The sequence below is a fragment of the Alexandromys fortis genome, unplaced genomic scaffold, assembly GCF_014885135.2.
Source record: "Alexandromys fortis isolate MF-2015 unplaced genomic scaffold, M_Fortis_MF-2015_v1.1 scaffold_102, whole genome shotgun sequence".
In the NCBI taxonomy this organism is placed as follows: Eukaryota; Metazoa; Chordata; class Mammalia; order Rodentia; family Cricetidae; genus Alexandromys; species Alexandromys fortis.
The window spans coordinates 3,225,193-3,249,643 of NW_026067984.1; the positions used below are offsets into that span (position 1 = coordinate 3,225,193).

Consider the following 24,451-nt stretch of genomic DNA (forward strand, 5'->3'; position numbering starts at 1 on the left):
TGTACTTGCTGTGCGACAGGCATTGCTGCAGGCCCTGGAGCAGAATTGTGAGCCATGCAGAGCCTGCCCTCACTGTGCGCTTTCCCCTGCTGGGAAGAGATGGGTGCCTGGGAAACAATTAGAAAGGACTCGCTGACACAGTATGTAATAGGATTTGAACTGTTATCCTTTAAATTGTGTCATGTCTCCCAAAAGGAAAATGCAAAAATAATAAATAAAGCACAGCCATGAATGGTATGGCCTTGTATTAAATTAAAAAAATATATCTAAAGTATTAAGAGTGGACTCCCTTGGAATTTTAGAGTAAAGCCTACCGTTGTCTTTAGACAACTACTCTCCCTTTGAAGACAAGTTTTGGTCTGATAGCGGATCTGTAGAAGCTCAACAGTTGACAACGTGTTACCAGGTTACCACGCTTCCTGAACTGTCACTGAGTTAACAGGCTGAGAAAGGAATCACAGGGTTAGCAGAAATGATTTTTCTAGACCACCAAGGGATACTGACAATTCTTCCATAGAAAATTAAGCATGAAACAAGCGTGCAGTGATGGAGGAGGGTCATCTGTCTATTGGTTAATAGACAGATTTTGAGGTGACAAGGAATGAACTTGTGACAGCTGGTCTTATCAAATAGGCTGGATATTTAATCACCTGAGAAACACACATCTGGGTGTCTGTGAAGGCGATTTCAGAGAGGATTCGCTAATAAAAGTATTTGTCCCTTTTCTCATTGCCCTGACAGGAAGCAGCTTAATGGAGGAGGCTTTGTTTGGGCTTAGGGTTAAGAAGGACTACCGCCGGTAACGGTGGGGAAGTATTAGGTGGCCACCATAACATCACAGCAGTCAGGAAGCAGAGGATGGAAAGGAAGTGGAGCTGGTCTAGAAACCCTCAGTGCCTACCCACCCGGACTCCTTTCCTCCAGGAAGACTCTCTACCTCCTAAGGATGTCAGACCCATCCAAATAGTGTCACCCTGGTGACCAAATGTCCAAACTCATGAACCTATGATGAACACTTTACACTCCAGCTACAACAGAGAGAAACAAACTTGGCACCATCTTTCAATCCGTGGCTCAGAGAAAAGAGGTTTGAGGAAAGGGAAGCACCACACGCTTGTCTCCTTCCTGAGTCGGTGTGTCTGCCAACTGCTATGAACATTCTACTTTGACAACGGACTCCGTTTTCTTCAGCCTGACAATGAGGACTGGCAACTCTTCAGATCCTACCTGCCCCCTCCCTGCCAGTTTTCAGCACCAGACTGGTGTATTCTGTTGATTCTGCTCCTCAGAGATCACCACCCTTCATAGGCCAGGACTGAGATAAAAGTTTGCCAAACTACCGAACTGTGGCTCAAGATGCTTCAGATACTGAAAGGCTAAGGTATGAGGCTACTAAATGTGGAAGAGAACGTAGATCTTTCAGGGCCCACTGAGTGAGTCTGTGGGAAGAGTGTGGTACAGAAACCCCTATCAGAAAGGTCTACTGAGCCTGCTTCCAGATTCAGTTCATCTGGACACCACAACTCTGATCAGTAGCGATTGTCAACAGGATGGGAACAGCAACCAAGCAGGTCTAATATAAGATCAGCAAAGACTAGGAAAGTCAATCCAAAACAGGAACTGATGTAAGAGGAAACGCCCCTTTTCCCCACACAATAGTAGCAAATTTAAGGAGGAAAAAGGAGGTTGTTCGTTTCTCTGTCCCTCCCAATTCATCCCAAACCTAATCAATCCTTCATAGGTCAAATGGAGGCAGATGTAAGACTGCCATTTGATATGACCAGGACTATGATTAATCACAGTGCAGTGCAGAGCAAGAGGAGAGTTGATGGTTCGTCAAAAGCAGGGCTGACCACTCCACAGGAACACATGAGCAGGCAGAGCACAGATGTTGACAGCTGTTGATATCACAATCTCTCCAGCTCTTCTCCAAGGTGATGGGGACTCTCTGGTTGAAGTGGTTGCAGAAGATGTTATTCTTCTCCCTATGGCCGAATGCCAGTTGGGATTGTCAGCTGATGGGCAGAGCAGAATAATGGAGAGGCTCCCATGGGTGCAATCTCTGAAAAGAGCCTTACAGGGGTACAGATCCTGAACTCAGAGGTCAGACTAACATAGAGATGAGTGTTGGGCAGAAAAGGGAAGCCCAGTTGCTTTACTATCCTGAAATAACAAGCATTGAAAAAAATCATGAGCCGGGCGGTGGTGGCGCACGCCTTTAATCCCAGCACTTGGGAGGCAGAGGCAGGCGGATCTCTGTGAGTTCGAGACCAGCCTGGTCTACAAGAGCTAGTTCCAGGACAGGCTCCAAAACCACAGAGAAACCCTGTCTCGAAAAACCANAAAAAAAAAAAAAAAAAAAAAAAAAAAAAGGAAAAAAAGAAAAAAAATCATGAAAGTACATGATGTTATCAAAGAATAAAATGGGAAAAATTTGTTTTTAGAAGAGGACGAACATGTCATAGCTGAGAAAAATGGAAGCAACAAAGACCCTTGCAGCGACGATGTGATTGCACACAGATGATGTGATTGCACACAGACCATGTGATTGTACACAGAATGTTCTCCTTGATGCCTTTTGCATCCTGGCCCCGTGCGGACCGAGCTGAGAACCCAGGGCAGTTCTCATCTGTCATCTAAAAGCCTGTTACAGGAAGGAGATGAGCGAGCAGAAAATGCAGAAGGAAACAACCATTCTATTCTCTCCTTAAGGTGTGCATTATCACCGGAAACACCCAAATTGAGAACAGAGAATAGGGACAGTTGGTAAGAAATGAGTCAGAAAAAAAAAATCTTACTTCAATCACCATTTCAGCTACGAGCTGTGTTCTGTTTCCCTAAATCCTCTGCCTTGTTTAATCTCCTTCTTTGACCAAGCCTGCTGGAGGCCTTGCTCCTGTCAGGTTCGAGAACCTGGGACTGATGTGTTGAGTTGGCTCCAAGAAGAGATTGCCATCATTGTCATCCAAGAGAGACTGCTGTCACCCTAGCAAGTACTCCCAAGTAGCCTGAGCTATTCTTTTTTTTTATTCTTTATTTAGACAGTTTCAATGGTGTGCATGAACAGTTTTACAACCAGTTTTTACTTCCTAAGTTTCTAAAAACAGTTACCAGAGTTACCAGTTTGTTCCCTGGCTCTTTCGCCTTCTACCTCCCAACTCTGCCAAAGGAGCCTGCCCTAGAACTAGGTCTTGTAGACCAGACTGGCTTCGAACTCACAGAGATCCGCCTGCCTCTGCCTCCCGAGTGCTGGGATCAAAGGTGTGCGCCACCACCACCAGGGCCATTACCCTTCTTATCTATATATCTATTATATGAAGGATGAACAGTTTTGCAAGCCACAAAGAGACTTCTCTAACAGATAGAACAGTGTGCCCAGCTGTCAACACACACAGTTCCGGCGTCATGCAGGGTTAGAGAGAGTTCTGGGCTCTTGTGATTGATATTTATATCTGTATCATCTGGTACAGTTTGGGTTCTCACAGTCAACTCACCATCTAGAGCAGAATCAATCCATTCTACATTTTGCATTGCTCTATCCCCTCTAGGTCATACCAGGGTTTTCTCATCTGTCTTCTAAGCTACCTAACCTGGAAACTTATTCATAATAGTTGGCATTGCTCATCTGTTGTAAGATATTTGATCACACTGTGAACCCCAAGATTGTGTTATTTCCTGGAAAACCCTGTCTCTAGTTGTGGTGTGGCTCAGCCCTAGCGTACACCTTTAATCTAAGGACTTTTTGCCTGTTTTAAAAAGGATAAAATAAAAACAACATCCATAGGTCAGGGGTGAATTAAGCTACCAGTTGGCTGTTAGTAACCATAGAGAGTGAGGGCAAGTCAAGAGGCTGGAGAGAGGGACACACGGAAAGTAGAAGGGAGGGGGATGGGGCAATGAAGGAAAGTCGGCCAGCTGCTTTCTCTGCCTCTCTGAGCAGGTTTTCACCCCAGCATCTGTTTCCCCGAGTCTTTAATGGTAAAACGAGAGATAGAGACTTAGATTTAAAAAACAAAAACCATTTGGCTCCCAGTGTGGAAGTGCCTGAGGTGGCAATGGTGGGACAAGAAAGCTCCCTAGGGCCTTGGTCTCAGATCAAAACAACACGTGTCCCTTGTCCTTATGTCTCTCTCCCTCATCCTTGGAGGATTGGCACAGTTAGGAGGAACGTAAGAACAGTTGGTTTCTGTGATGCTACTTCCTTCCCTGTGTCTTGGATGTTCCCATTAACTCTTGATACCATCTATTTAATAGCATGTCTTTAAAGCTCTTATGGTCAGAATCAACCTTTCCAGAACATTTATGCAAGCATTAAACTTCCAGACCAGGCCAGCGGTATGGCTAGCGTAGCGAGAGCAAGAAGAGAGCCAAGTACCACTCGTGATATTCTCGGCCATTGTTCCCCAAAGAGGTCACATGGCTCCCACCAGAGTGGGTTTTATCAGATTACATAACAACCCATAGAGATGAGCAGGAGCCTCTGCAATAATAGATAGAAATTTGATCAAAAGTTCTCTCCTATAGACATCTGTGCAAATATCGAATTAATTTCCTTCAGGTTGAAACATCCCACCCTAAAACCAGGCTGCTAAAACTATGGAAGCAAACAACTCATAAGTTTTAAGAACTTCCTGAAACTTATCAAATTTACAAGCCTCCCCCTCCATAATAATAATTTCTTAACTTTGCTTTCAGTTTTACACATCTTTATTTCTACTTCTTCTTGCAGACTCAGACGACCTAGTTAACAGAAAAGCAAACTCAACTCTAAAGAATCTGATAATTCATGGAGACTGCTAAGTGCCCAGTGTCTGATGGAAAAAAAAAAACCCTCAGAATCTTCTTTTCCCTCTTACAAATTCCATTCTTCCTGAGATGACACTATCATATTTACATTATTTTTATACTATAGGTTACCATCTTCCTGAAATCAGTGAAGCTCGGTACACAGCCACCATCTAGCTGACTTGGATGGGGACTGTAAAGGAAATAAGCTGATGCTGATGTCTAGACTAGTGTGGAGCAAGTAGAAAAAAAAACAATTCCTAGTGATGGTTTGTGCACAGGCTTAAAGATTCTATAGTTATTCAGCATCTTTTTCGGACCTTTGTCACTTAGGGTCTACACCCCAGCTCTTGAGAACAAGATTAAAAAAAAAAAACGATTGTATCTCTGTTTGCAATCAATTGTGCAAAATAGTGGGGTCCTAGATTGTTGTTGTTAAATGAATATTTGTGGTGTTTATTTCTATTCTTGATAATCTTTAATGTGTTAGTCCAATTTTCTTTATAGACTTCATCAGCTCTGGTATACTCCGTGTAAACCTGCCTAGTTCCCATATGTATAAGGCAGGTCTAGAGTGTCAGAACACAGTTCAAGAACGGAGTCCTGTGGGAATTCTGAGTGCCTGTAAGAAAGTGCCAAGAAAGTGAGACAAGAGTCTTGTGACCTCGACTTCTTCAAAAACACAGAACTGTTGCTGGAATATGTTTTCCTGCTTCTCCCAGGTGTGGCAGACAGGAGTGTTGTCATCCATAGGTCTCCTTGGAAAAGCATGTATTTGCCACGTGGGACCAGCTTGTCCTTGTGATTATGCACATTATCCAGGTGCCTCTTTTTACCTCTCGGAGCATACAAGGTCTGACGTTCTGAATTGCTCTAATGTCTGACGCTGGCTATTGCATGAGACTTTAGTCCATACCTCATCTCAGGCTGTGCTCTCCAAGGTTCATGTTGCCATTAGAGCAGTAGACCAGGGGTACCACAAATCAGGGACCTGGGGCGGCTATGGAAGAGTGGGATCCTTCACAGGAGGTGAGAAGAAGGGGGCAGAAACCAGGGAAGCCTTTTCATTATGTTGAGCTCGTGCGTCATTATTTTAGGGAGAGGAGGGGCACAACTATCAGATTGCTTGCGAGTTGTTTATGATTATGATCCCTGATTTCCAGAAGAAAGAACTTTAAATGAAGAAGGATGGGACTTAGTTCACAAGAACATTGAAAAAACAAATACAAAAAGTGGGGGGAAGATCCCCCACTCAATTTTGAGACACTTGGGCATTAATTCAGACCATTATCAAAATGCTTGAGGAGGACAAGGAGGATATTAATCATGGCGAAGGGATGGCTAATTTCTTGAATGAATATGAACTAAATGGTCAAATGTTAAAATTGGTTAAAGAGGCAAACGTAAGATTTCAGCACTATAGATGACTGTGGTGGTGACAGTGACTGTCCCCTCAGCTCCTTTCCTGGAGCCTCCTTCCACAGGGATCCTCCATTGCCTGAAACCAACCCTGAGGCACTGAGGCTGAGGGGTGGAGAATTTGATAGTCAGCCTAATCTCGAATTGCTTCCACTTACTGGTGGGGATTTAGGAGAGCCCATGAAACAGCTCACTTTACAACCTCAGCAAGCTAGGGTACAGCGGGGAAACAATTCATTTTCCAGTTCCTCAGGGGCCTCATGAGCTGCACTTGGTATTTCTAATGCACTAAGCAATCTATTTCAAACTCTAGAAGGAAAGACAACATTGAATAGGCCTCATGTATTATCTTGAGAGGCAGAGAACTACAGCTATTTGAATCCAGACTAAAAGAGACCTTTGGGTATCATGTGGCTCCTTCACAGCCTTTCAATTTTCTTCTTTCCCCACTAAACCATCTCCTACATGTACTACGGCACAGGAGGATACAGCTCTGGAGTGGGTTCATTTACACCATCAATGCCATAATACCAACTGTTTACTCTTCTTGCTCAGTTAGTAAATCAGGGGAGCACCCAATGTCAACAATTCCATGGATTTGGTCCTTGTTGTATTATCTTACCCTTAACAAACAATCAGTTTTCAAAAGGCTCACAGAACTCCGTGGATTTTCAAAAAATCATTTGCAGATTACTACGCAAGGGTAAGAAATCATTATCTAGCTGTCAAACTATGAGATTTCCTCATATGAACTGAATTTGTGATTACAAATAAGTCCCACCTTCTCCCATTCCAAAGGCAGATACTTATTTCATTGAGGGCTCATCTTATGACATAGGAGGGATTCATGGTCCAGATATCGATTTAGTAACACTTCTCTTTCCTTGGCTCACAAGGTGGAACTGGTGGTTTTAGCTAATCTAATACCATTAATTTATAAACCCTTAGATATTGTTTCACATTCTTCTTGTTCTTCCCATCAACAGATGCACATTCACGCACAGCCTAACCCCTCTGGTTTTACTGCAGAAGGAAAGAAGCCAGCTGATGCATTAACTTGCCATATTTTCCCTCCTCCAGAAAAAATTTGGAAAGGGGCATGCATTTGTCATTGCAAACAGATCCACTGAAACATCATCTTCCAGCCCTGACCCACTGAGGCCACTGGTGGATGGTGAGGAGACTGTGGAGGTCACCAGGAAGAGAGCAGACCTCCAGCTGAAGGGCAAAGGATGTTGACCATATCATCAGAAGTCAAGTCTGCCCACCTGGGACCAAGTTAAGGCCATATGCACAAGCGAGCTGCTACTCCACTAATGACTCTGGGTTTCTGACTGGACCTTGGGACTGTAATAGACTTGTTTATTCATCTGAAGAATGAGCTGAGTTGAATTTTGCCTTGGAATTTGAAACCCTTCCATTTGCATAGGACATTATATCATCTATATTCCTGTGAAAGGTAAATATGGGGTTATGGTCTATAATAATATAGGTCTCTTTTCAAGCTAGTCTCTAGATTTTTTCTGATCAATAGCATTAGGTAACTAATCATTCTGGGCAGAGTTTGGGTTCCTCTTGGTGGCAGAGTGTTTACCTACAATTCCCTCACTGTTCTGATATTATAATGTGGTTGCTTATAGGATACTCGTGCATCAAATGATCATTAGATTTATCTACAACTTCTCAAATTAATCCACACTGGATAGCCTGCTATTGAGAAAACAGAAAAGGGAGGAGGTGTTGAAACAGTCCAAGAATAGAGTCCTGTTCAAATTCTGAGTGCTTTTGAGAAAACTTCAAGAAAACAAGACATTGTGACCTCAGTTTTTCAAAACCACAGAACTGCTCTGGGAAAGTGTTTTCATGCCTCTCCTGGGTCCAGCAGAGAGGACTGAGTTCACCTCAGCTGCTGTTATTCCAATGTCTCTGTGGAAAAGCTTGTTTTTCCACTTGCAGCTTGTCCTTGTGATGGTACACTTTATGCGGGTGACTCTTTTTATCTCTCAGAGTATAAATTGTCTGATGTTCTGAATAAAATTGGCTATTGTATGAGACTTAGTTCACCTCATTTTTAAGCCCTGCTCTCCCAGGTCCATGCCTCCAAGTAGAGCGGTAAACACAAGGGACCAGCAATTTTGTCCTAATCCTTTCTGTATTCTCTGCACTCAGAATGTTCCCAGTACACAGCCGACGCTCAGAATGTCTTTCCTGTGGGGGTGGAATGGCTCTCTGGATATATACTTAAGTCATTCCATAGTTCTGAGACTCTCCTCCTGGCTTACAGCTGATGCTCTTATGGGAGAGGGTAGAAGGGGAGAGGGGAGGAAGGGAGGAGAATGGAGAAAAATATATAGTTCAATAAAATCAATAATTTTTTTTAAAAAAAAGGATTTTCTTTGAGGCACAATATGCTCATAAGTCTTTCCTGGCTGTCACCCTCTTTTTGGTTGTGCAATTGTTCACAAATTCACACACATACACACATTACCATACTAGCCCTGTTATTTTTAACATATCCATCCCTTGATGACTCCTGGCACATAGTGACATGCAATATGTCTTTTTTTTTAAGTTAAGCATAATTCTTCGAATACCATATGTATTGTTGCTTCAGAACTTTTGCTTCTGCCACCTCTCTGATATCAAATACTGTTTCTCCACTCTCGGTCAATGCATCCACTTTATCATAAGGATGTGAGCTCTTAGCTACTGCTCCAATGCCATGACTGCCGGCCTCCTGCTATGCTTCCCTAAATGGTGATCACAGACTCTAGCCCTGTAGAGCTGAAAGATCCAATAAATTATTCTTTTGTAAGTTGCCTTGGCCATGGTGTCTCTTCGCAGCAGTAGATAACCAACTAAGAAACTTCCTTCCCCACCACTTCTCCTCTCCTCCAGATTTTATTTGTCTTTCTTTATCTCTCTTATAGCTTATGCCACACCTTTTTTTCTCTTCTTTACCCTCACCTTCCTTCTTCTCATTGTTCAGTTCCTTCCTGTTTCTTTTCTTCTGTCACCTTTGGTCCCTTTCTTTCATTCACCCCCCTTCTCTTCCTTTGTTTCTCCTTTCATTGCTCTTTCTCTCTCTCTCTCTCTCTCTCTCTCTCTCTCTCTCTCTCACACACACACACACACACACACCCCTATCTGTATTTCTTGATTGGCATTTATCACACTGAACAATATTGTGCTATCATTGCCCTGTACTCACGAGATATTTAGATGAAATTTTAAGTCCCATGTGGTTTAATTAATTATTTAACTCCTCCTAAGTGATAGCCCATAACTTTCCAGAGTGGAACTAGCAGAAGTATGTTGGAATTGGGGATGTGAGGAGTCTCAGGTGTGTTATAGCAGAAAAACACATTCTTCATACATAATGCATGTGCGTACATCCTATCTAAGAGATTAACGGCAGCATGCCATGTAAACGCTATGGTGGCTTTTTAAATAGCCCGTGCTGGTTCAAATTAATATTCTATATAACTACATGGACCTACTTTAGAGCAAGAATTTTCAAGCTTGCTTTCGGGAATACAGATCAGGTGCAGTACTATAACACCAGATATTCCCCCCAAACTAGGAGTGTAAGGGGCTCCTCTGTGGCTCCTGATGTGAAATTCCTGCCATAAGAAAGACCATGTTAGCATTTTTTTCAGAGATAGCCTTTCATAAAGCAAAAGGGTAGGGAAATTGATAGCAGCTGACACCTCTAGTTAGTGTAATAGAAAATCTTAGGTGCGTTTTCCGTGGCAGTTCTTCACAAAATGGAACTGTATAAGTCAACTTATTTTTAATGCAGATGGGGTGTTGTGTTAGGAGCGGCGGGGCTGCGTCCCCAACACCCCGGTCACTTGGCTAGCTCATGCCCGAAATAACAACACACAAACTGTGTTCATTTAAGAACTGCTTGGCCCATGAACTCTAGCCCTTACAGGCTAATTCTCGCACTTGGACTAGCCCATTTCTAATGATGTGTGTAAGCACCCCAAGGTGCGCTTACCGGGAAGATTCTAGCCTACGTCCATGGTGTCTCTGCTCCAGATAGCAGAGCTGTCCGGTCTCTCCGGGAGCAGAGCAGAGTCTGACATCACTTCCTCTTCCGCCCAGAATACTATTCTGTTTACTCCTCCCATCTATGTTCTAAGCTATGAGGGCCAGCCAAGCAGTTTCTTTATTGCTCAGCCAATGAAATCAACAGATTGATATGACACTCCCACATCAATGGGGCTCTTTGAGAAGCAGCTGGGAGGTGGTGATGGAAATCATTCTCAGTTATTACATTGAAATTCAGCTCTATTTGCTTAGTTTCTTATTGACTTTCCTTTCTAACTGTAGCCTTTTATGGAAATCTCAGAAAGCCTCCATTGATCTCAGGTGCGTATATTGGGACAGGTATCAACACTTTGGGAGCTAAGACAAAAAGTGAGTTTTCCAAGCCGGATGAAGAAAGATGCTCTGGTGCATGGCAAGTGTCACACACAGCTGCTCCGGCTTGCTGTGCTGTTTGACAGGCCAATACCTTTCAGGGTCAAAAGGCCCTGGAGGGGTCAAGCGTGGGAAGGTGTATATTTCTGTGATTTGGGGAACTTTGCATCTTATTTCCCAGTAATGCTTGAAACACCTTCAGTTGCTCCCTGCCAGCTATAATGCTTTGATGTTCACTTTCCCTTCCTAATCAAGAATCCATTTCCATAGAAACACAAATAGGAAGGGCATGGTGAAAGCAATTTGTCTGCTTCTGCTTCCATTTACATGGAAATGGAATTTGCAGTATTAAAAATAAAAGCTTTAATAAGTAATACTTTTCAAATGCATCTCTCACATTTAACCCTCCCAACTTATAAAGTAGTTGCTGCGAGTTGAAACTTTGAAGCATAACAAGGCAATTTTATACCTGGGCAAATTATAACCCTTGCATTTAAGCTGCTGACCCTGAAACACAGCTGGTCTCAGCTGCTTTTCTCAGATCTAGCATGCATTCACCTTTTCTGCCAGGGAACGTGTCTGACATCTTCCTCCTGGAAAGACCACAGTAGTGGGCAGGTAATGGGGACAGCTTTAGGTTCCTAGTCATATATTATTCTTCCGTCAATTTCTGCACCTTGAGTTTTCTCCTATTTCTTTCTGTAGTCTTCTCTGCTGTGAATAATCTTCTATGAGTGTAAAAATTAGACAAGACATACAGTGAAATTATAAGTGCTTTTCATTTTGAAGAATGGTCGATGTTCTAGCATTCAGAGTTAAATAAATGACCTGCTTATTGTTAATCAATAAAGTAAAATATCAATTTGGAACGTGATTGGAAATTGGGTCCTGTTATAGCCACTCAGCTTGGTTTCCATTTTAAAGGAGGCTTGGGGGGGGGGGAAACACTTTGAAATCATTTTCCACAGTTTTAGTCCCGATAAACATTTTGAATATTCTTAGCTCCAGAATTGAAAGGGCCTAATTAATAAAAAGGCTAAATAGAAACCACCATCCTTTATACAGGGAACCCTGGGTTTCTTTTTGCTTTTCAGTTGAATGACTCAAATAGATTTCTGACCATTGGCACTTGACAAGGTAGGATTCCTAAGATACCGGAATTACCTTATATGGAGGAAGTAAAAGGAGCATGAGAGGGAGGAGATGCCAGAATTCTGCGGAGAGCTAGAATTAACAACTTCCTAATGTAACAGGGAAACCGCTTTGAGAACCAGCCACCCGAATTATTTTGCTATCTATCTATCTATCTATCTATCTATCTATCTATCTATCTATCTGATGTGTCTATCTATCTGGTGTGTCTGTCTTGTCTATCTATCAATCTCATGTGTCTGTCTCTCTATCTCATTTATCTATCTATCTATCTATCTATCTATCTATCTATCTATCTATCTATCTTGTGTATCTATCTATCTAGTGTGTCTGCCTATCTCTCTATCTCTCTATCTCTATCTATCTATCTATCTATCTATCTTGTGTATCTATCTATCTTGTGTATCTATCTATCTATCTAGTGTGTCTGCCTATCTCTCTATCTCTCTACCTCTCTATCTCTCTATCTATCTATCTATCTATCTATCTATCTATCTATCTATCTATCTATCTATTCATGGTGCTGGGGTGGACCCCAGGACCTCAAGAATGTTAGTAAAGCAGTCTACCACCAATCTATACCCTTGGCCCAAGACTTCTTTCTATAAAAATCAAAGCAAAACTTCAAGGACCCTGTCGTTTTCCTGCCAACGCTCACTACTTCACTACTAGATTTCTGGAGGAAGCAGGAGAACAGCATGTTGTAAGTCAGCACCCCTTAAACTTTTTCTACTTGAGACTCAATTTCCTCTTTAAAAAAACCTGTATATAACACCAAGAATATAGACACACAAGATGTGCATGCTGGTCAAACAGCCACTGATAATAAGCCATAAAAATGTGTTTTAAAACAATACATACATATATATACATATATATGTATATATATACACACACATACAGTTTTAGGTGAAAGATTAACGTGCATATCTATTTTTTGCAAAGAAGTAAATTTTGGATGAACATTTGTTACTTCAGGATGTAAAACATCTTCAACATGTTTCGGAGCTGGCTGGTATTTTTATTTTATAATCGCCAATGCTGAGAATAACACTTTGCAAAAACACACCAAAGCAGGCAGAAACGTTTAGAGTCACTTCATAAATTGTTGCAAGTTTTATCTTAATCTCAAACCAAAATTCACTGAACCATTTTTAGGAAACCTGTCAGCAACCCAAACTGCAATTTCTAAATGAAATATGTGACCCAGCACAAAACAAAAATATGCAAATGTGATACCTATGCACTGTGGGATTACAGTAGAGAAGTATGCAAACGTGCTACCTATACACTGTGGGATTACAACAGAAAAATATGCAAACGTGCTACCTATACACTGTGGGATTACAGCAGAAAAATATGCAAACTTGCTACCTATCCACTGTGGGACTACAGCAAAAAAGACTGAAAGGGCGTTGGATGTTGAACCAACAGCTGTGTTTCAATAAGAGCAGACTGTGGAAGGCACCACAGTAAAGCCACTGTAATTTACAGCATACATGTTCAACTCTCAGCCATGACAGCACGCATTCCGCACGTTGGGATGGCTGCACAACGGAAAGGGAGAATGCTGCATGGTCAGAGCAAAGGCTGCAAGGGAAATTAAATGAAAGGTGCAGGGTGGATGCTTCCAGAAACATCTCGAATCCATCCCATGTTTAAGTTTGAATTAAGTTTTAGAGAGAAGGGAGAAGGGCAGGGTTGGGAGAGCTTGGGGGAGTGGGATGTTGAGATGGAAAAAGGGCAGATATGGGAGCAGGAAGAAGATTCTAAATTAAGGGAACCATTTTGGGGCTGGCAAGAGGCTTGGCTCTAGAGGGGTTCCCAGGTGTCCATGGGGATGTCCCCAGCTAGAAGCCTGGGCAGTGGAGGAGAGGGTGCCTGAACTTGCCTTGTCCCGTAGTCACACTGATTACTCAAAAACCTTTTACTCTTTCAAAAATTTTGCAACCCCAGTATTAAGTTACATAACCCCATGTGGTCTCTGACACAGTTTTAGAAGCTGGGCCATACAAGAACATAATCAAGAGAAGGTATCTGTGTTTTACAAAAGGAGGATTTACTAGGCTAATTTACAAGATGAAGGGCGGGTCGTCCGGCAATGACTGCTACACGTGGGAGAACCAGTAGCCAATCCGTCACTCATCTCAGCAGCCCCAAGGCAGCACTAAAGTCCTGGAGGCTCCATGGGGACCTGGTAGTGGGGAGCCACAGCGGATGGAGTCTGGTGTCAGTGGAGGATCTTAACAACTGTCATAGATTCATCTGTTTGGGAAGAAGTTGAAGCCAAAGCAGGTGCTGCCTACTTTCAGGGTGAGTGTGCCCCCACTTAGTTAATCCCATCTAGAAAGGATGTCACAGACACACCCAGAGATGTGTCTTCTAGAAATGTAATCCAGTCAAGTTGACAAGAGTAATCATGACACTGCCGTTGGAGGAATGTCCATGAATGGGCTGTTTAGGAATGCGGGGAGCAGAGAACACAGGGAACACAGAGAACAGTCTTTACCAGGCTTACAAGGACCCCTGTTAGTATTACAAAATAGTAGTAGAAAGAAAATGTGGTGAGAGTGTTTCATGGAATGACTTTAGAAATGCAAGAAACTCAGTATGCGTTTGCTTAGCTGGGAGAGGAAACCATGCCTACAGATGGAGCCAGTCAATTCGGAGTGATCAGCCCATTGCCAAAGAGTATCCCTGAGAAATTAGTCAACTTTGGCACAGTCTGTGGTACCTAAAAGTACTTTCTGCATCCCTACCAACTGATGAAATACTCAGACCCACAGGACTCCAAGGGAGCGTGACTTCCCCAGGCCTCGACACGTAATTCTCTTGTTTGGTCTACGAACTAAGAAGCTGTCTGAGAATAACGTCTGCCTGACCTGACCCCCAGGCTCCCGTCCAGCCTCTCCAAGCCGCAGGAGGCTACTCACTGTGGCCTTTGGTTTATGGCTTCACATCATTCCTCTCTTCGTTCCCTGAGTCATTTTATTTTAGAGAGCCTCTGAGCAACAGCCAACCATAAAACACAGGCACTTGTCATCTTTGTGAATAAAGAGAATGAACGGACCTAACATCGGTAAAGCAAAATTATGCATCATGACTTCAGGAGGAGCCGTGTTCACGTGCACAGCAGTGTGTGGTCCTCAGGCCTATTGCTCCCTTCCTCCCTCTGTCTAGGTCTTGTTTGTGTGTGGCCCCAGCAGAAAGCTGCAAAGTGCTATGTATTAAGGAAGATTTCAAGCTCTAGGCCTTTTTCCCCCTTGATATTCAGTAAGTTCTAACATATGTAAGGGTTTATGGTAATCTCTCCACCCAAATATAGACTTCTAAGAGATAATTTAAAAATAACCCTTGATAAAATTTATGGTAAATATCATGTTAATTCAAACCAGGAGTGCTTCATAGTATCAGAAAAATGGGTAGTGATCATTCTTAGGAGCCAGGCTGACATTCAGCTCCTGGTTTCTTACTACACTTCAGCTATCAGATTGGAATTCCATCAGATTTCTATGACAAAGCCACAAGCCTATCTGTGCCCGTGGCTTACCTTTGCTGGCCTCTTCCTGTTGTCAAAAAAAAAAAAAAAAAGATGTCCCTTGGCCAACAAAAGGCCAATCTTTCCTTACATAACTCACAGCCTAGTTCTTTTTCCTTCTCTAAACCTTCACTCCAGCAATAGTGTCCTCAGTTCTCCACCACTGTTCCACTCTTTCCCATCACCAATTGGACACAGGAAAACAAAGGGAATAACAAAAGCAGCCATTTTCCCTCTGCTGGCTTCTTTCTCTAGACAACTGGTCTACCCAGTTTCAAATACTGACAATTTCCAGTGTCATATCACCAGGCCAGTCTCTACTTTTGCCTCTCAAAGTTATTGTCATCTGTATGCACCTCTCAGGTTTGCCCAACTTGACACATGTGGCCTTTGCCCAACTATTTCTCTCTCTTGTTACCCATGTCAGGAAACGAGGCTAACTATTTAGGTAGACCAGACATCTAGAATGCATTTCTGCCACAGGCCTGTCCTTAGTTTCCTCCTTTAAAGAATATCCTAGAAGTGTGTGTTCTACAGTCTTCTTTTCATCCCCACTGATGCAAGGACAGGCTACCTCTCGATTAAGATTTTACTGGTCCTTAAATAGACCTCCTTTATAGGAAGACATAAATCCATTCATTGAGTAAACATTTGTGAATGCATGCCCAACGTTGCCCAGATAATACAATACAAATCAAACAGTCAGCAAGGCAGAGCTCCCTTCTTCACAGAGTTTGCCCTGCAGCACCAGGAATCTGTATGATACATGAGTTATCACTAGACTACAAAGAAGAACATCCCCTGAGCTGGGGTGGCATGGGGATACCTCAAAGTCTCCTGAAGATGGCATGTGTGCCCTCTGTGAAGGGATGTCAAATAAGCAAAAACCCTGACAGAATATGAAGAGGTGTTAGATGTAGTACTGTGTAAACCAAGCACCCGGAAGGCACATCATGAGGGACAGGTGAGCCTTATTAAGAGAGTAAGAGAGATTCAATAAGAAGTTAACATTTGATTTAAACTAATGTATGAATTACACTAATGTCCGACTGCGGAAAGCTACTGCGTATGGAGAGGGGATGGAGAGGGAAAATGAAGAGGAAAGGACAGGGGAGAGTCAACATATTTGAAAGATGCTGAGTGAGCAGAGTAGGACCTGCCAGCTGCAGAAGGTAGTGCAGGAGCCGAGAGAGAACTCCCAGCTGCTGAGATCCCTGACGTGCGTCCACCCTCTTGGCAGAGGAGACCAGGATCGGATCTAGGCTCAAGGCTGTGCACTTGCTTGCTTTTCATAGTTCTGCAGTTCCAGACATTTGAGTTTTATTTTTATTTCTCATATCCTTCTGTCGTATTGATTACCTTGGGAAATTGATTTAAACTTTAGATGCACTATGTTCTCAAGTATTGCAAAAGAATCAATTAGATTACTTTGGGATGAATTGCATTTTCTCCCTAATTTATTACATGTTTCCATTTAATTCAGAAATTGGAGAGCTTTATGTCTCTGGCATCCACCGCAGTCTAGTCTTCCAATTTGAGTTTCTGTTGTGTAAGACTGAAGCAATCTTGACTCCTGGCTCACAGTGAAAACATCACAGAGAATGCTAACAGATGTCTAAAGCATATGGATTGAGGGGTCAGTTTCCGAAGGCGCTTAAAGTTCTCTATGTATTTATTCCACTGTTAGCATTTCCAAACAGATCTCCCTTTTGCTCCATCTATTCCCTACCTGCATTGATAATGCCCTGTTCATCCCAGGCTCCTGTATATGCAACAGTAATTTAGCCAAGACAACAGCACTCATCCCAAACTTACCGCGTAAGGAGAAGCCCTCTTTGAGCTCCAGAGAGGTAGAACCGTGTTGTGGAAATCTTGACTGTTTCTGATGAGTTTGCTGCTTCTCTGGTAATATGTGCAAGGAGGGAAGCTCAGCCAGGGACCTGCACTGAGAGCAAACAACCAAAAGCAAGTTAGTGCCACCCCACTGTGGAGTACAAGAAGAAATCTGCACAGGACACACTCAAACGGAGCGAGCGTGTGGCATCGGGTGGGAGCAGCTTGGGAGACAGCACTGCAGCAAATATCCAGGAATGAAAATAACATTTTTTACAACTTTCCAGGACTTCCCAAACTAATCCGACCACTTTGCAGCTGCTGATTTTTTTAAGTAGTAAAGTAGAATAGTGACCCTTGGCTGTTGGCTTTGTTCAGCCCCGGGCTGTTTGCCTACAAGACCAAATGTTAAGCTCTTTATGCCAGAAACCTTTAATTGCATCAAATTCTGAAAAGTGGCTTCTGGAGCTCTGTTTTCTGGATCTTGCAAAATCATTATCTTTGACTAAAAGACAAAAGCCTAACAATTATATTGTTTTACCAAAAGAGTTTTAAATTTATAGACATTAACACAAATATCTTAGTTATTCTTATATATCAAAACAAGTATAACACTAAGAAATAGCAATACATGGCATTTGTTAACCACGTCATAGAAAATAGATATTATGATATATAATATATGTACAATATATACATGCACAAGCGTGAGTTGTGAGTAGCATCTGGACATATGTTCTTTGCTTTGGATTTTGTAATTATATCAAAACTATTGCCTGAGAAGAAATAACATTACAAATAGTTTCTAGTTCATGTGATTAAATAGTTAGAATAGACTGATTATGAAGTTTCTGGCTTTCTCAGATTTCTGCGGGAGTTCCAAAGCTAAGAACGACAACAGTCACCTCCACATTCTAGAGACCAAGCTAGACTCATCCATGTCAAAGGTATGCTACTGTCCCCAGTGACCTGAGCACACTGATAACCAGAATTTGCCAAAGAAGCTAGTGGAATTGCAGACATGTCTGCCAGGTTGTGGGGGCTTTGGCTTCCATTTCTGTCACTGAAGAAAGTTGCTCCCTCTACCAATGAGTGAAAATAAAGTGTCCCAGAGACCACATTTAGAACTCGGGTTCTGAAAGACTGGCTCTCTTTTCCTGCCTACTGTTTACTGAGCTCCAAGGAGGCACAGAACACGATTTCTAAAGAATCCGTCTTGGCTTAGGCATTTGGGGGCACACTGGAACCCACAGTAAGATGACCGCTTGTCTTCCAGTTTCTGTTGTTGTAAAGAGACACCATGGTCCTGGCAATTCCAATAAGGAAAACACTTAATTGAGGCTGGCTTACACTTTTAGTTTAGTCATTATAGCCATGTGGACAGCAGGGCAGCATGCAGGCAGACGTGGTGCTGGACAGGAGCTGAGAGTTCTAGGTCTTGATTCACAGGCAGCAGAAGGAGACTGTGTGCTTGAGCATAGTCAGACTCAAAGCCCTTCTCCACAGCGATGCACTTCCTCCAGCAAGGCCACACCTACTCCAACAAGGCCACACCTACTCTAACAAGGCCACACCTACTCCAACAAGGCCACACCTCCTAGTAGTGCCACTCCCTATGGGCCAAGCATTCAAACATATAAACCCATGGGAGCCTTTCCTATTCAAACCACACAGCGGGAGGCAAAAGGCAGAAAGCTGTCTAGAGTCATTAGAGAGTCTCCACTTAGAAGGTCAAGGAGAGCTGATGATCCTTCCACAATGTAGCTAGGTAAGTGTGTGTGAGTTCTCTGTGTCTGATTATTCTGGAAGGTACCATGAGTGAACTGTTCCAATGAATGGCCTACAGCCTGAGGAGGCTCTAAGGGAAGAACTGTTAGAGACAGAGGCTGAGACAGATTGCCCGAGGTTGGCAGAATGCTGAGCGCAATACTGTGCTATGGACACACCAGTAGGACCTCGGGTGCAGAACAATGCAAAGCCGGCGTTAGGCTGGTTTCAACTCGTGTCTTCATGTTCTCCCATGCCAAGAGCTATAACCATGGAAATAACACAAAAAGCAAAAAAAAAAAAAAAAAAAAAAAAAAAAAACTCTTCAAGTGCTAAGAGGAAGGTGAGCAAGGTATGGAGCTCCAAATTTGGAATAACAATACAGCAATAGGCCTGTATTACGGCCCTATCATTCAAAAGAGTATGATCCATATTTACTATTTACTGCATTTATTCATACTCAAGATGACAATAGAAAGTGGTTCAAACTGACCCATCCCTTCCATGAAGCCTACAGGAATCTCCACAATGTCGGGCAAACAGTCTTAACAGTGACACAGTGAATAAGAGTATTCGTGAGGAGTCCTGTCAACAATCAGGGAGGCACATCCCATCTCTCCCTCCGTCCGTCCGTCCATCCATCCATCCTTCCTTCCTCCCTCCCTCCCTTCTTTCTTCCCCTCCTTCCTCCCCCTAAGACAGACCCAGCCAAGTAAATGAAGCTGAAAAGAAAGACAGCAGCTTGAGACAATGCCAAATAACATGAGTGGCTATAAAAGACCTTTGGAACCATGGGCTACAAAAGTAGTCTATGACCTGAATGGAAGCCCTAAACATGGTGATTATCTAATAAAAGAAAAGGCTAGCTAGGAACTGAGTCTCCTGACACAATTAAGAAACATCCAGGCTGCAGCTAGGAGCCACCATCATACCAAGAACGAGGGAAATCACAACTCACAGAGAAAACTGACTCGTGCTAACGATGCACAGGCTGGAATTATATGACAGGAATGAAAGCAGCTGTCATAAGAACGCTTCCGTGGTCTTAGAAATGCTCTTCAGAGAAACTGAAAGAACTAGTTATCCAGGCAAACGAAGCGGTGTTGTTTAAAAAGAAAAGAATTACAGGAAGATCAAGCAAGAAACATGGCAATGAGGAGAACAGAAACGACAGAGGATGCAATCAGTGGGCTTGAGAACACATCAATAGAATCTTCCCACTACCAAGAGCAGACAGAAAATCTACTGAATGAGAAATTGAATAGTGTCAGGGATCTGTGCACAGTAACAATAACAGCCACAAAACCAACTAAGAACAAGGACAAGGACAGCAGACAGTAAGCTTGAAAGAATTTCTAAGAAGTACAGGGTAAAAACTACCAAATTAAATGAAAGGTACAAAGGATCTACTTTTGAGAAATGTATGAAAATTGCAAACAGAATAAACCCCCCAAACACACTATGTGTCTTAAGACTGAAACCAGAAAAAAAATATTAAGAGTGCTTCAAGCAAAACTACACCTGCCTATTTACAAACAAAACTAATTTAGACAACCTCTTACCTAAGTCTGTAGACACAAAAATGTACAGCGTTCTTCAAAGGCAGAAGGAAAAACTATTAACTGTCAATCTTATCCTTAACACCCACCAGATGTGACTGGAGGCAGCGAGCATCTGAAGTCATTCTCAAATGAAGGAAACTAAGAGCCTCCCCCATCCTGCACACTGTTAAAGACTGGCTAAGGGAGGATATTCAAAAGAAGGAATGATCAAAAAGGAAATTGTAGGACATCAGGAGTAGGCGTCCAGCCCGCACTCAGTCACTCACCACAGAAAAGCCATCGTTTGGGTAAGAGCAGCAGTGATCACAGTGAAGGCATTTGACTTGCACCCTCCAAGTCTTTTCTTTCCATGTTTGAGTCTAGATGAACAACATGGCAAGGCAGAGACAGGTAGATGATGGATGGATAGACATACATACTTAGAGACAGGTGAATGCATGGCATGGTGGCTTGAAAGAAAACAGCCCCCAAAGGGAGTGGCATAACTGAACAATGTTGCTTCAAACTAGATATTATTAAAGGTTGAGAAGTTAAGTTCAAAAAGTAACACAGCTACCAGAAGAGAAGATTAAATCGTTATTAGAGAGAATGAATATCTTTATAGATTTATCAATTTGTAGGTACAGAGAGTTTATAGTCTGCAGCCATACAGAGCTCCTACCCTTTGTGGCTCTCTTCCCCACTCTCTGATCTAGTCAGAACAACTTCCATTTTTGTCTGCATTTGGGCAAGTGCTGCTGCGGGGCATGGTATCTTTTATGTTTTATGCAGTTTTACTGTACATTTTCAACATTTAGGCAGATGCAACTTTGCCATGATTTCATGCACAATATAGTCACTAGAACAACACTCTGCAAACCACAGGCCATCCCACAGAGCATAGGGAAGTGCTAAGCTGAGCAATTGTAAGTCAACATTGTAACACCTTGCAACAAGTGAAGATAACTAGGCCTGTCCGAAAAGTGATATTGTGTGCTTGTTTTCTCTAAATTGAAATATCCACTCATGAAGAGAGGAGAGAGGCTCATGGAATCAGAAAGCCATGGAAACATACAAAGCCCAGGATGTACATCAAGCATACAAAACTCAGGAAGTTCCTGAAAGTTCCGAATCCATTAAGACCCCACTCTGGGGCTATGGAGCCAGTAACAGCTGGAGGAGATAAGAGATTCTCCATCTAGTTCTGCAGTTACTTGGATGTTCTTCAGGAAACTCAAGGAATGAAGTTTTATTAAAGTCCTCACCCATGCTGTGTGGGTTTCTCGGTGGCAGAGCTGCCCTAGAGTCATGCATGCCTTCTCCACTCCTGTAAGGAAGACCACTAAACTCATGCATTCAGGTGGAATCATTTCTCTCGTCTCGTGGGTTTCCTCACGTTTCCCAGGAAGAGACACACAAGAGGTTGTAACAGAGACAACCACTATTGACAAAATGGGAAAGGCTGCCGAGATAATCAGAGAATTACACCTTGCTAAACAGAAGCCTCAAGCATAAACTTTGCAGAAACCAGTGTGGAGGCAGGGAGATTTCAGCTGTCATGGTGACTTCTGGAATCTCGGTATGAACAAGTGTGAGAGAACACCTGAGTGAGCCCAGGCAAACCTAGCCATCACCTCCCACGCTTATGGGCAGGAACTGGTCCAGGGTCTCACATAAAGTTAGGGTTATTCTGATTTCCAGAGAAAGGAGGAGGAAGAAACCATTCTGACATACTGGGTTCTCCAAATAAACTATAAGAACAAAGTGAAAAGAGGGAGTCAGGTAGAAGGCTATTGCTGTGGGGACTCCTGCAGCCAATAGCCTTTAAGATGCTAGCCCACTTGGGCGTGGGCTCTTGTACTATAAATGTAGATGTAAAGCTTGTATGGCCAATCTGTCTGTCTATCTATCTATCTATCTATCTATCATCTACCAATCTATCTATCTATCATCTATCTATCTGCCATCTATCTATCTCTATCTATCTGTCTATCTATCTGCCTATCTATCTATCTATCTATCTATCTATCTATCTATCTATCTATCTCTTAGTTGCTGGATTTGGTTCCTGTTCCCTGCACGTGCAGAGGACTGTGACCTGTGAGTCTACCCCTAAATAAAGAACCCCTTATTATTCTCAGTTCAGAGCTAGTGTGGGGTTACTTTATGGTGTCAATCTACAGGCTATGGTAATAGTCAAGTATAGTGCCAGGAGTTTAGATTGTGGTTGTAGTTTGAAGATATTGCTGACAGAATTTATGTAAATAGGTAGGATATAGAGCCAAACAAAAGAAGAAACAATACAACATGAAGGTGTTTAGCCTCAGCAACCAAAAGAATGAACTGCCCGGGACCTAGGCAGTGACAGCATATGTTTAAAGAATGCCCTGGAATTCTTAGGTTAGTGTGAGTATGAGAGATTCAGTTGTCTATCTGTATAGAACCAGCGAGAACTCAATCTGGAGTTCAGGGGTGAGTTTGGGGCTACAGATTTATGATTTGCTAACACAAGTTTCAGACTTAGAGCTTGGAGGTTTCCAGAATAAAACCATGTTAACCTGACTATATAAATGAAGAAAAATAACTATATGATTTCAACTTTGAAGAGTAACACAGAAAGATGCAAATGACCTTGGTTCCAGTGGAATGTGGGAAGTTCTCTCAACTCATTCTACCCCAAAATGTATCAGCGAGAAAGAAAAAAAAAAAGGAAAGCAATCGACACAATTCAAAGACTCTAACTTAGATTCTCTAGTTGGGAAGGACTTTGGGGTACAGGACTGAGAATGGGTTGGGAATTCCTGAAGAAAATAGGAGAATTGCTGAGCAACATGGTGGGTCCTAAGTGGAAACAGAGACCTTCTGTGAAATCGGAGGAAGGCCGGGGTTCACAATAGTTGACTCTGAGTGGTTGCTGTGGTTCTATGTGAACAGTACATGTGATTGCAAAGACAACCCTTGTGCAGGAGTCTCTATAATCCACATTCACCCTTCAAACCGCAAATAACCAGCACAGTGATTTGCAAATAGACAATAGCCCTGAAGACTGAACTCACAGAGGAAAAGGTAAAGAAGACGCAAACATGCTCAACATGAAGAGAGCCTGGGGAGAACTAGTCATGGGAAAGGATCAAACTGGGAGCTGTACAGCAGACTTAAACATACTACCTACACACTACAAACATACATGCTGCCAAGGCTTGGGGATAGGGATGAGACACAGAGAGCAAGAGAGGGAGGGAGGCAGAGAGAGAGAGAGAAAGAGAGAGAGAGAGAGAGAGAGAGAGAGAGAGAGAGAGAGAGAGAGAGAGAGAAAGAGAGAGAGAGAGAGAACATCTGAAAAAAAGCATAACTCGGGAAATAGGGTGAGATTTCCTAAATTTACATGGACCATAAAAAGAATTTAATAAGGATATGAATTTATTTTAAAAGCATTCTAAGACAAAATTATAAAATAATTGTCAACCTAGTAGAATAAAATAGGGTAGGCACATAATGTATCTAAGCAGATTTTGAGCAACAAGGACCAAAATAATTCAACTGAAAGTCATGTTAGTGGTTCAGGAGGAAGACAACAGTGATCCTCTGAGCTCCCGAAAATCACAAGGAGGCCCAGCTCAGTGACACCTAGTGAGGTCAGGCAGAGATGGTCATCGCTAAATGAAATGTCCCCTTGAGTGTGATCAGTGACCTCTAAGGAGCCTGAAGACACATTTATGCCTATCACATATGATAGCGGTGCACAGCTAGTGGGCACCGTCTCAAGCCAAACACTGCATCTGGTGGCCCGTCTCAGACTTCCCAATAGCCAGACCTGTGAACAATAAATTTCTCATGTTTGTAAGTCACCCAGCTGGTGGTACTTTTATAGAACCCGTAACTAACTGACATAATCAAACATAGCAGCAATGGAATCCTTGAGGTCAAGTTCTTCCAAAGCAAAGCAAGGGGGAGGAAGAGCCCAAATCAAGAAAGAACTGAGCCCATA

The 24,451-nt window shown here is 42.6% G+C and overlaps 1 protein-coding gene across 1 annotated transcript in view; it reads right to left on the reverse strand.

Moving 5' to 3' along the window:
- Window positions 1-17,463, reverse strand: part of Npy2r (neuropeptide Y receptor Y2) — a 123,588-nt gene extending 106,125 nt beyond the window's left edge. Inside the window, exon 1 of the mRNA XM_050158861.1 lies at window positions 17,138-17,463. The gene's annotated coding sequence lies outside the window, so the exon portion shown is untranslated. The remainder of the gene's footprint in view (window positions 1-17,137) is intronic.
- Window positions 17,464-24,451: the final 6,988 nt, after the last annotated feature.